The sequence below is a fragment of the Pleurodeles waltl genome, chromosome 4_2 (assembly GCF_031143425.1).
Source record: "Pleurodeles waltl isolate 20211129_DDA chromosome 4_2, aPleWal1.hap1.20221129, whole genome shotgun sequence".
Taxonomy (NCBI): Eukaryota; Metazoa; Chordata; class Amphibia; order Caudata; family Salamandridae; genus Pleurodeles; species Pleurodeles waltl.
The window spans coordinates 445,601,387-445,614,696 of NC_090443.1; positions in this window are offsets into that span (position 1 = coordinate 445,601,387).

Here is a 13,310-nt window from a genome sequence, read left to right on the forward strand (position 1 = left end):
CACTTAAGTTAACTAACTCACACATACCCTCAAGTATTGTATCACTGGCACCACTGCAGTTTTACATAGGCATCGTAATCAATCCCAAGTGGACAAGTAAGCCATTGATAATCACATGCTTTGGGTTTTCCTGTGTGCAAATCATGCTGCTAGAATTATATACAAACTCAAAAAAAGTATATAAAAGCATCCTCAATTTCCTATGGAAAAGTGAATTAAAAGGTTTCTTTTTTGCAGTAAAAATATGTGAGTCTGGAGATAACAATGTCAATCAATTCATTATAGGTGGGTATATAATTCTCCGTCCTAGTTTAATCCCTGAGGTGTCTTAGAATCCAGCCTTATGATTTATACCGATTCTCTCCTCCATAATTACTTCTGTCTTTCACCGCCAGTTAACATTTTTGGTATTGTGTCAATCACAAAATATCTAAGGTCTGTGGCTTTGCTGCCCTGGACACCCGCAAAGTGTTTGGCTACTGGATATGATTGATCCTTATGTCTAATTGCTCTTACATATTGAAGAATCCTTTTATGGATCGGATTCTTTGTGCTGCCCACGTATTGCAAACCACAGGGGCATTCTAGTACATAAATAGCAAACTCAGTTTTACCTGTGAATACTCCTTTGCTTCGATCTGGGGTTGTTCTAAAGGGGATTTGAAATAAGCTCTATTTACCCCAAATTTGCATGCTTTGCAACTAATGCATTTATGAAATCCATTGCTACTATGAAGCCAACTTGTATTTTTATCTGTTTGATAAGATTTTACTAAGGCATCCTTCATGGACCTTGCTCTTTTGTAGGTTTGACCTAATTTAGCAGGTAGGGAGGTACCTATAATAGGATATTTTTTTAATAAATGCCAGTATTTGTGTAACATTCTTCTGATGGCACCCTGTTCTCTACTGTACTGGGTAATGAACCTGGTTTGTTCAGACACCCTCTCTTTCTTTTTTTTTATTAATACTTGCTCTCTATCTGTTTTAGCTACTTTTGATTGACTGTTTTAGATAATTTGTTCTGTATATCCTCTTCCCAGAAATCTCTGGGACATTTGGTCCAACACTGCTATAAACACGTGCTGTTCACTACAATTTCGGCGAGTGCAAAGCACTTCACCAAAAGGTATACTGCTCTTAAGATTAGTAGGATAAAGACTATTGGCATGAAGAACTGTGTTGTCGGCAGTGGGTTTCCTATACATTTTGCTATGAAGTTTATGATCTTTTACGTACAACTCTAGATCTAGGAACACTACCTGCATGTTGCTTATAGCATAGATAAAATGCAAATTTAAGTCTTTTACATTCAATTTCTCTATGAACAAAGGGTCACTATCTCTTGACCCCTTCCAGATAATAAAAAGGAAATCTATAAAACTGGTCCAGAGAATAATGTTTATATGCCATTCTTCTGGGAAGTCGGCTATGAATACTTGCTTCTCCTACCAGCCCATAGGCACATTAGCATAGCGGGGGCAAAGCAAGTGTCATCGCTGTTCCTCTTAGCTGTTTGTATACCTGGTCATTAAGACACAATTGTACAAATTTAACAACATTTGAGTATGCTTATATCATGATATTGGTCTTCTACTCAAGAAATACTCAATGGCATACAAACCATTCTTATAATTGATGCTGGTGTACAGCAATGTCACATCCCTCGAGATGAAAATATATCTATCATTCCATGGGATGTCAAATACATTTTGAAGGAAGTCATCTGTGTCTTCACTATGACAATCTAAGTTCTTCACAAAATCCTGTCAGAAGAAATCTACACAATTTGAAGTAGTTTCAGATAAACTTTCATTGGCTGATATTATAGGTTGACGTGGGGCTTCCCTATATCTTTGTGAATTTTTGGTATTAAATACAAAATAGGCAACTGAGGATAATCATTTCTAAGATACAAATATTCCTCCTGCGTAAGCAGTCCTATGTTCTGCCAATCCAAAAGTTCACTGTAAAAGGCCATTTTAACTTGTCTAGCTTCTGAGATGGTGGGCTGCACATACCATTTGGTATCTTCAAGTTGACATGTAGCTTCTTCATGTACATTGCGAGCGAACACAGAACAATGTTCCAGCCTTTGACAGCATTTCTTACAACTCTTTGTAAATTTGATTGCAGTCTCTTCATCACTTTGTTGTGTGCAGGTCTATCCGATGTTAATTTAGGCCTTTATTTTTTATTAGCCATGTAAAGACTCGTCAGTTCCTGAGAGACATATTCCACGAACAAATCCAAACCATCCCTGGCAATGTTTGGAATGAACGTCGATGTAGGTTAGACAAAGAAAAAGACCAGGAATGGATTACTAGATTTTTGGAGGAGATGAAAATAAGACTTAAAAAACAGGAAGAAATCATAATTAATAGAAAGACACTGAAATTAAGATGGTACAGGAAGGATTACCAAAAAGGTCAAACATTCATGTTTGTGAGGTGGTTTGACAATCTGCAAAGACAAAGATTACCCAATAGCAATTGTCAGAAACAAGACCAAAGTCAAAGCGCAGCTTCTTCATTCGTGAGTTCAGAAGCTGAAACCAACCCTGGGGATATGGTCAAGAAAAGTGAGACTCAATTGGACTCACCTTTGGTAGTTGGTGAATTGCATTTTTTACACTTGAACAGCAAAACAGCAAGATCTATGAGAAATGCCTTAACCAAATCCTATCGAACAGATCAGAAGACAAGTTGGCTTCATGGGCCAATGGAATTCATAAATGTATTGTAATTAGTTATGAGGCATGCACATTTGGGGTAAAGAGAGCTTATTTCAAATCTCCTTTAGAAAAGCCCCACAACAAATCAAAGGAGTATTCACATGTAAACTGAGTTTGCTATTTATGTACTAAAGTGCCCATGTGGTTTCCAATACGTGGGCAGCACGAAGAATCTGCTCCATGAAAGTATTCTGCTACATGTGAGAGCAATTAGACAGAAGGATCAATCATATCCAGTAGCCAGAGACTTTGCAGGTGGCCAGGACAGCAAATCCACAAGCCTCAGATATTTTGAGATTGACGCAATACTGAAAATGTTAAGGGGCAGAGATAGGGAGAAGGAGTTATGGAGGAGAGAATCTGTATATATCATAAGGCATGATTCCAAAGTACCTCAGGGATTAAACCAGGACGAAGAATTGTATAACCACCTGTTATGAACTGACATTGTTAACTCTACACACACATATATTTTTACTGTGAAAAATACATCTTTTAGCTCACTTTTCTATAACAACTTAAGGATGCTTTTATATACACATTTTGAGTTTGTGTCTAATTCTTGCAGCATGTTTTTCACACTGGAAAACTCAGATCATGTGATTATAAATAAGTTATTTGCCCACTCGGGCTTCATTACAATGCCTGTGTAAAACAGCAGTAGTGCCAGTGATACAATACTTTAGGGTGTGTGTGTGGGTTAGTTAATTAAAGTTAGAACATGTATTTTGAAAAACGTGTTTTTTCATTTTTAGAAAAAAAGAACAAATATTTTTTTCTTAGCACAAAAGAAGTATGGAATGCAGGGTAAAGGGAGTATTCAAAATCATTGCGCTGTACTCTGGTGCATGCAAGTTATTTATTGCAGAAAATGATTGACAACAGAAAACACTACTGAAAGGCCTCACATTCCTTTAGTATAGAGTATAGTAATGGTGCTCAATATATTCTAAACATGCCTGTTGTCAACCATGTATTGTGGGGCAAGAAAAACTTGCACCAACAAACTATGACTAGAATAAGAACGGAGCACACTTTGAATAGTTAACTTAAATTTCTAGTTATGTCCATGGAATCTTCAATTCTACTGGAAAGTTCTATAAGTAGACATGGTATAATCAAAGAAGATAGCATTGGTGTGTGATGGTTCCAAGTCTGTGCTATTTCAATTACAATTTTAATACAAAAAATACCAATATATCATAAATATATATAAAGAAATAACTACAGAAGAAAAACATAAATATCACAACAGTATCAAATTACAAACATAAATACCACACATTTAACACAAATCCTCTGATCCAGTCAAAAACAAAGGTTCTCCAAAAAGCTCAGAGTCGATGCACCATGGTCCAGTTAGTCCATGGAAGTTATTTATTGAAATGTTATTTTGAGGGCGAATTGAACAATAATTTGAAATTAATTTTTTGTATAATTAGAGTAACAATTGCACTCGTTGAACCCTGTTTTGTGGACAAAATCATAGTAAATCGTTTATGTCTATGTAATTCACTGGCACGTCATCATGTAAACATGGCAGCTTTAATGATTGGTTGTTTGCTTCCTTGCAAAGAGATCCGAAGGTTGTTCAAAACACAGAGTGGTTCCGGATCATGACCAGTCTGCTAAAGTGGCAACTGGACACATACTACGACAAACTATAAATAAATGAGCCAGTACATGTCGGAGACACTTAACCTGCAGTATCAGAGCAGCTAGTTTGAAGACTATGTCCATGAAGCAGAAATGAAAAGCAGCGGACGCAGGGGTGCTTGACAGAAGTTCCCTGTCACACAGTACCTAGTTCAATAAAAGCAAGTCGACCTGTGACTGCAGCAACAATCACGCCACCATTTGATTCATGTGTTGTTATTGGTGCAGCCTGCCTATCTAGAACTATGCCCGTCTTTCGGTTGTTCTGTTTTCCTTTTCTAGCTTTGCAAGCATAGTACGGTTCAGGAACTTTGAAATTGCCCAATTCTACCTCCCTCCCACCTTCAGAATGGTGCTGGCTGCCAGAATGTTCACAGTGTGTTATAAAATGTCTTGTGTTTGTGTTATGCATTTTTGTCCAGGTTGAAACATAATCCATTTATAATGATTGGTGTTAACTTTCTTCTTCGAGGTGGTGACAGGCTTTCAGCTTCTGTTTTAGGTCAAGGGCCAATTCATGTCAGTTATTAAACCTAATTTAGAGTGCAATTTAGCAAGACAAGAAAAAACTGGTTTTAAATCAGTTCCTCTCCTCGTACTTTAACGACAAAGCCACAATAATAGCATGAATGTACCCTTCCAGCTGTACTAACAGCACACATTGCTGATTTAAATATATTATAACATGAAACGTTTTTTATAACCCTGTTAGATGGCTATGGAAACATATGAAAGCCAAAGTACAGGTGCATGCTGTTTTTTAGACTGTAACGGGAAACCTCAGCACAGATGGAAGTGGCAAATACACAGTTAACTATTTTCTACAAACATGTCTATAGTAATTTTGTTCCAAAGGAACTCTTTTGAAACCTAGCTCTTTTTCAAGTTAGATCAGTTAGGGACTAATATCAACCGAGACTGTTGAAATATATATGCAGCCAGATTATTACTTCATCAACCCATTCCATGTACACCTGGAACATGAGCACCCCTCCACTTTCAAATTTCACCAGCTCCCACTGTCAGTGGTGGGGAAGAAGGATGTTACCTTAGACAAGAAGTGATAGACAACCTCTTCTCATGAGGGTAAGGTTTTTGATGCACAAAATAAATATTTAGCTATTTAGTCAAAACTGAGTTACATATGGCTGGGTCCAACCTGGGGTGATGCGGTGAGCAAAATAACGATGGATTAAACCCAGATCTGTGACTGGGGGTGAGTGTTTGAAACGTTTCAACACTTTGTCCATCATTTTATTTTGTATGGTGATGTTGCTTTGTGTGCCCTAAGTGGCAGGGGTATGCCCAGATGTGGGTCCCTTGCTCACTGTGCCACTGGATTCAAGCTAGCCTGGATGATGAAGGGTGATACCCTGAAACCGGTCCCAGGATGCTTGTTTCCGGTCCAGGGAGGACCTGGCTTGGCAGTTCAGGCTGGACTGTTCCCATGAGGAACACGGTCAAGACTGATTTGCATATGGCTGGGTACAAACTAGGGTGGCATGGTGAGCAAAAGAAGGATGGATCAAACCCAGATCTGTGACTGGGGGTGAGTGTTTGCATTGTTCAGCACTCCATCCATCATCCTTTTGTGTTGCTAAAGTGGCCCTAATTGGGAATGGTATGCCCAGACTGGGTTCCTTGCTCACTGTGCCACTGGACTCAAGCTAGCCTGGCCTATGAACGATGATACTCTGAAACCTGTTCCAGGATGCTTGTTTTTGGTCCAAGAAGGACCTGGCTCGGCAGTTCGGGCTGGACTGTTCCCATGAGGAACAGGGTCAAGACTGATTTGCATATGGCTGGGTACAAACTAGGGTGGCATGGTGAGCAAAAGAACAATGGATTAAACCCAGAATTGTGACTGGGGGTGAGTGTTTGCATTGTTCAGCACTCCATCCATCATCCTTTTGTGTTGCTAAAGTTGCCCTAAGTGGGAAGGGTAGCCCAGACGTGGGTCCCTTGCTCACTGTGCCACTGCATTCAAGCTAGCCTGGCTGATGAAGGGTGTACCCTGAAACCGGTCCCAGAATGCTTGTTTCCAGTCCAGGCAGGACCTGGCTTGGCAGTTCGGGCTGCACTGTTCCCATGAGGAACAGGGTCAAGACTGATTTGCATATGGCTGGGTCCAAACTGGGGTGGCATGGTGAGCAAAAGAACGACGTATTAAACCCAGATCTGTGACTAGGGGTGAGTGTTTGCATTGTTCAGCACTCCGTCCATCATTTTTTTGTGTTGCTAAAGTTGCCCTAAGTAGGAAGGGTATGCCGAGACGTGGATCCCTTGCTCACTGTGCCACTTGATTCAAGCTAGCCTGGCTGATGAAGAGTGATACCCTGAAACCAGTCCCAAGATGCTTGTTTCCGGTCCGGGGAATTCTGCAGGAAAGACACAAACCAGCAATGCAACAATGATGGATTTCCAGTCGAGGGTACCTGTGGAACAAGGGGACTAAGTCCAAAAGTCACAAGCAAGTCGGAGATGGGCAGATGCCCAGGAAATGCCAGCTGTGGGTGCAAAGAAGCTGCTACTGGACAGTAGAAGCTGAGGATTCTGCAGGAACGACAAGGGCTAGAAACTTCCCCTTTGGAGGATGGATGCCCCACGCCGTGGAGAGTCGTGCAGAAGTGTTTTCCTGAAGAAAGACCGCAAACAAGCCTTGCTAGCTGCAAGTCATGCGGTTAGGGTTTTTGGATGCTGCTGTGGCCCAGGAGGGACCAGGATGTCGCCAATTGCGTCTGGGGTCAGAGGGGGCGTCGAGCAAGACAAGGAGCCCTCTCAGAAGCAGGCAGCACCCGCAGAAGTGCCGGAACAGGCACTATGAAGTGGAGTGAAACAGTGCTCACCCGAAGTTGCACAAAGGAGTCCCACGCCGCCGGAGGACAACTTAGGAGGTCGTGCAATGCAGGTTAGAGTGCCGTGGACCCAGGCTGGACTGTGCACAAAAGGATTTCCGCCGGAAGTGCACGGAGGCCGGAGTAGCTGCAAAAGTTGCGGTTCCCAGCAATGCAGTCTGGCGTGGGGAGGCAAGGACTTACCTCCACCAAACTTGGACTGAAGAGTCACTGGACTATGGGAGTCACTTGGACAGAGTTGCTGGATTCAAGGGACCTCGCTCGTCGTGCTGAGAGGAGACCCAGGGTACCGGTGATGCAGTTCTTTGGTGCCTGCGGTAGAAGGGGGAAGATTCCATCGACCCACTGGAGATTTCTTCGGAGCTTCTAGTGCAGAGAGGAGGCAGACTACCCACACAGCATGCACCACCAGGAAAACAGTCGAGAAGGCGGCAGGATCAGCGTTACAGAGTTGCAGTAGTCGTCTTCACTACTTTGTTGCAGTTTTGCAGGCTTCCAGCGCGGTCAGCAGTCGATTCCTTGGCAGAAGGTGAAGAGAGAGATGCAGAGGAACTCGGATGAGCTCTTGCATTCGTTATCTAAGGAATTCCCCAAAGCAGAGACCCTAAATAGCCAGAAAAGAGGGTTTGGCTACTTAGGAGAGAAGATAGGCTAGCAACACCTGAAGGAGCCTATCCAAAGGAGTCTCTGACGTCACCTGCTGGCACTGGCCACTCAGAGCAGTCCAGTGTGCCAGCAGCACCTCTGTTTCCAAGATGGCAGAGGTCTGGAACACACTGGAGGAGCTCTGGGCACCTCCCAGGGGAGGTGCAGGTCAGGGGAGTGGTCACTCCCCTTTCCTTTGTCCAGTTTCGCGCCAGAGCAGGGCTGAGGGGTCCCTGAACCGGTGTAGACTTGCTTATGCAGAAATGGGCACCATGTGTGCCCATTAAAGCATTTCCAGAGGCTGGGGGAGACTACTCCTCCCCTGCCTTCACACCATTTTCCAAAGGGAGAGGGTGTAACACCCTCTCTCTGAGGAAGTCCTTTGTTCTGCCTTCCTGGGCCAAGCCTGGCTGGACCCCAGAAGGGCAGAAACCTGTCTGAGGGGTTGGCAGCAGCAGCAGCTGCAGTGAAACCCCTGAAAAGGCAGTTTGGCAGTACCCGGGTCTGTGCTACAGACCCGTGGGATCATGGGATTGTGCCAACAATGCCAGGATGGCATAGAGGGGGCAATTCCATGATCATAGACATGTTACATGGCCATATTCGGAGTTACCATTGTGAAGGTTCATATAGGTAGTGACCTATATGTAGTGCACGCGTGTAATGGTGTCCCCGCACTCACAAAGCCCGGGGAATTGGCCCTGAACAATGTGGGGGCAACTTGGCTAGTGCCAGGGTGCCCACACACTAAGTAACTTAGCACCCAACCTTTACCAGGTAAAGGTTAGACATAGAGGTGACTTATAAGTTACTTAAGTGCAGTGTAAAATGGCTGTGAAATAACGTGGACGTTATTTCACTCAGGCTGCAGTGGCAGGCCTGTGTAAGAATTGTCAGAGCTCCCTATGGGTGGCAAAATAAATGCTGCAGCCCATAGGGATCTCCTGGAACCCCAATACCCTGGGTACCTCAGTACCATATACTAGGGAATTATAAGGGTGTTCCAGTATGCCAATGTAAATTGGTAAAATTGGTCACTAGCCTGTTAGTGACAATTTGTAAAGAGAGAGCATAACCACTGAGGTTCTGGTTAGCAGAGCCTCAGTGAGACAGTTAGGCATCACACAGGGAACACTACCTATAGGTCACAAACTTATGAGCACTGGGGTCCTGACTAGCAGGGTCCCAGTGACACATAACAAACATACTGAAAACATAGGGTTTTCACTATGAGCACTGGGCCCTGGCTAGCAGGATCCCAGTGAGACAGTGAAAACACCCTGACATACACTCACAAACAGGCCAAAAGTGGGGGTAACAAGGCTAGAAAGAGGCTACTTTCTCACACAACCCCCCCCCCCCAAACGAAGGACAATAAGGCTAACCTTGGCCAGTTGAGACTTTATTGTCTAAGTGGTGATAAGTAGAGAGTAGCTCTGCAATAGACTGGTTACTCCCTTTATCATCCACTATATGGTTACTTCCCTGTGGGGATGTAAACCACCCTGTTTGAAGTTTTTTAGCTAAGCAACAATGTGAAGATGTATTTTCAGAGTTTCTATCAGTAAGTTTTAGTTTAGAGCAGTGGGAATTGTCCACTGAACCTATTTGTAGTGATGGAAATGCCAGACAGGGATGCTGTCTCAGAAAAGCCATAGCTAGGCAAAAACTTTGTCCATATGGCTGGAAGAGAGAACAGGGATGCTGTTTCTCTTGAGTTGGAGCAGGGCAGGGATGCTGTCCTATGAGCTCTACACTAGGGCAGGGATGCTGACCTAAGTGTTGTGAGGCAGTGCAGGCTTTCTGCACTAAAGTTTCTCTGGGAGGGTTGGAGGGATGCTCCATGTTAACTAAAATGGTGCTCTTTTTCTCACCAATGTTAGTTATCCCACAGAGAGGTACTTCTACCTCAGGGAGTACAGCTTTGCCAGCTGATGATTCCCTTGGAACAGGTGCCACCCCAGGAGAGGTTTCTCCCACCACAGGAATGATATCCTGATTGGCAGGGTGGTTAGGGGATACTGTGATACCCTTTTTACCTGTTGTTGGAGAGGGATCCTGAGTTTTCAGGCCTTCTCTCCTTTGCTTTTTCATTTCAGTAGAAATAAGAGGGAACAATTCCTCTGGGATGTCCAGCATGGCTGCATGGGCATAAAACTCTACATCAGCCCAACCTGAGGCCTCTAGGTCATTACCTAAGAGACAGTCTACAGGTAAGCTAGGTGATACCACCACCTGCTTAGGGCCAGTAACTCCACCCCAACTAAACTGAAATATAGCTAAGGGAAGAAACTTAGTGGAGTTATGGACATCAATAATTTTATACTGTTGTCCAATGATGTGTTGTTCAGGAGCCACTAGGTTTTCAGTCACCAAAGTGATACTAGCACCTGTGTCCCTGTAGGCCAAGGCCTCAACACCATTTATTGAAACTGTCTGCCTGTACTTATCCATTGTAAGGGGACAAGCAGCCAGTGTGGCAAGGCCAATGCCACTAGGTGTGACAGAAACTGTCTTGGGACTGACTACCCCAGTTTCTATTATGGACCCATAAGTGAACCCAACTACACCCTTAACTTGACTGTTGCCAGCAGTCCCACCACTAGTACCACTACTGCTAGGGGCACTAGAGCTTGATGTATTAGTGGTGGTAGGCTCAGGGGGTTTACCTGGACAGGACTTATCCCCTGGCCTATGGCCTCTGTTTTTACACACAAAGCACCAAGGCTTTTTAATGTGTGCAGGTTGAGAAGAAGAGGAAGAATTTGTTTTATCCCCACCCTCTGAAGAGTGTTTAAGATTTGAAGTGGGATCTTTGGTTTTACCCTTATCCCCATGCTTATCTTGAGATTTTTCACCATCTTTCTTCTTGCCATCCTTGTCACCACCTGTATGAACTTTTCTGTTCACTCTTGTTCTGACCCATTTGTCTGCCTTCTTTCCCAATTCTTGGGGAGAGGTCAGATCTGAGTCCACTAGATACTGGTGCAACAAATCAGACACACAATTATTAAGTATATGCTCTCTCAGGATTATGTTATATAGGCTTTCATAGTCAGTCACTTTACTGCCATGTAACCACCCCTCCAAGGCCTTCACTGAATGGTCAACAAAGTCTACCCAGTCTTGTGAAGACTCCTTTTTGGTTTCTCTGAACTTCATCCTGTACTGTTCAGTGGTTAAGCCATAACCGTCCAGGAGTGCATTCTTAAGAACTGTAAAATTATTGGCATCACTTTCTTTCACAGTAAGGAGCCTATCCCTACCCTTTCCACTAAATGATAGCCATAGGATAGCAGCCCACTGCCTTTAAGGGACATCCTGTACAACACAGGCCCTCTCAAGTGCAGCAAACCACTTGTTAATGTCATCCCCCTCCTTATAAGGGGGAACTATCTTGTGCAGATTCCTGGAATCATGCTCTTTTGCAGGATGACTATGGGGAATACTGCTGGTGCCACCATGGGTTTCTAAACCCAATTTCTGTCTTTCCCTTTCCACTTCTAAGGACTGTCTATCCAAATCCAGCTGTTGCTTCTTGAGCTTCAGTCTGGTTTGTTCCACTCTCAATCTATTGAGCTCCCTTTCTAACAGTCTGTCATCAGGGTGGGTGGGTGGGACATTCCTTGAAACAGAAGTATGGTGAGAATGTACAGAAGGAGACCTATCCCTTACAGAAGGCATCCTAACAGCTTGGTTAACAGAAACATCACTTTTACTATGATGAGAAGGAATACTCCTTGCTATGATGTGAGACAACACTATCAGTATGGTGTGACTCTACATCAGTACCAACTATGCTAGGCTGTCTGGTAATGGGCAGGCTAGGAAGTTTCTTTCCTGAATCTTTTTCTAGGGGTGTCCCTGGATCAGATTGTGAACCATTAGCTACTTTTTCAACAGATGGGGCACCTCTGGCCTTATCCTGTTCTATAAGCATGTTAACCAACAGTTCTCTGGGGGGATTCTTCCTTCCACTTAAACCTCTTTCTATGCAGAGACTCCTTGCTCCTTTCCAGCTAAGGTGATCATAAGCAAGTTTGGACAGATCAACAGTTTGGCCTGTGCCAGACATTTTTAGAAAGTGTTTAAGTGATAGAAAAAGGAAAAAAGTTTTTCAGAACTTTTAGAAAGACAGAAAAAAAAACTTTTAAAACTTTTAAAGAACTTTTTAGAAAGTTAGAGGTACTTTTCAGCACTTTAGAAAAGAAGTGAGAAAAGAAATGCAAAACATTTTGGTTAGGTGTACATACACTGAACTTGTGTTGTATATTTTTCTCTTATGAAAAGTACAATGACAAAAGTGGTAAGTAGTTACAGAGCACTTATCCCACCGCTGCACAACCAATGTAGGAGGCTGGACTGGCTTGTAGTGAGTACCAAGGGGTACTTACACCTTGCACCAGGCCCAGTTTTCCCTTATTAGTGTATAGGGTGTCTAGCAGCTTAGGCTGATAGATAATGGTAGCTTAGCAAAGCAGCTTAGGCAGAACTAGGAGACGAGTGAAGCTCCTACAGTACCACTAGTGTCATATGCACAATATCATAAGAAAACACAATACACAGATATAATAAAAATAAAGGTACTTTATTTTTATGACAATATGCCAAAAGTATCTCAGTGAGTACCCTCAGTATGAGGATAGCAAATATACACAAGATATATGTACACAATACCAAAAATATGCAGTATAGTATTAGAAAACAGTGCAAACAATGTATAGTTACAATAGGATGCAATGGGGACACATAGGGATAGGGACAACACAAACCATATACTCCAAAAGTGGAATGCGAACCACGAATGGACCCCAAACCTATGTGACCTTGTAGAGGGTCGCTGGGACTGTAAGAAAACAGTGAGGGTTAGAAAAATAGCCCACCCCAAGACCCTGAAAAGTGAGTGCAAAGTGCACCAAAGTTCCCCAAAGAGCACAGAAGTCGTGATAGGGGAATTCTGCAGGAAAGACACAAACCAGCAATGCAACAACAATGGATTTCCAGTTGAGGGTACCTGTGGAACAAGGGGACCAAGTCCAAAAGTCACAAGCAAGTCGGAGATGGGCAGATGCCCAGGAAATGCCAGCTGTGGGTGCAAAGAAGCTGCTACTGGACAGTAGAAGCTGAGGATTCTGCAGGAACGACAAGGGCTAGAAACTTCCCCTTTGGAGGATGGATGCCCCACGCCGTGGAGAGTCGTGCAGAAGTGTTTTCCTGAAGAAAGACTGCAAACAAGCCTTGCTAGCTGCAAGTTGTGCGGTTAGGGTTTTTGGATGCTGCTGTAGCCCAGGAGGGACCAGGATGTCGCCAATTGCGTCTGGGGACAGAGGGGGCGTCGAGCAAGACAAGGAGCCCTCTCAGAAGCAGGCAGCGCCTGCAGAAGTGCCGGAACAGGCACTATGAAGTGGAGTGAAACGGTG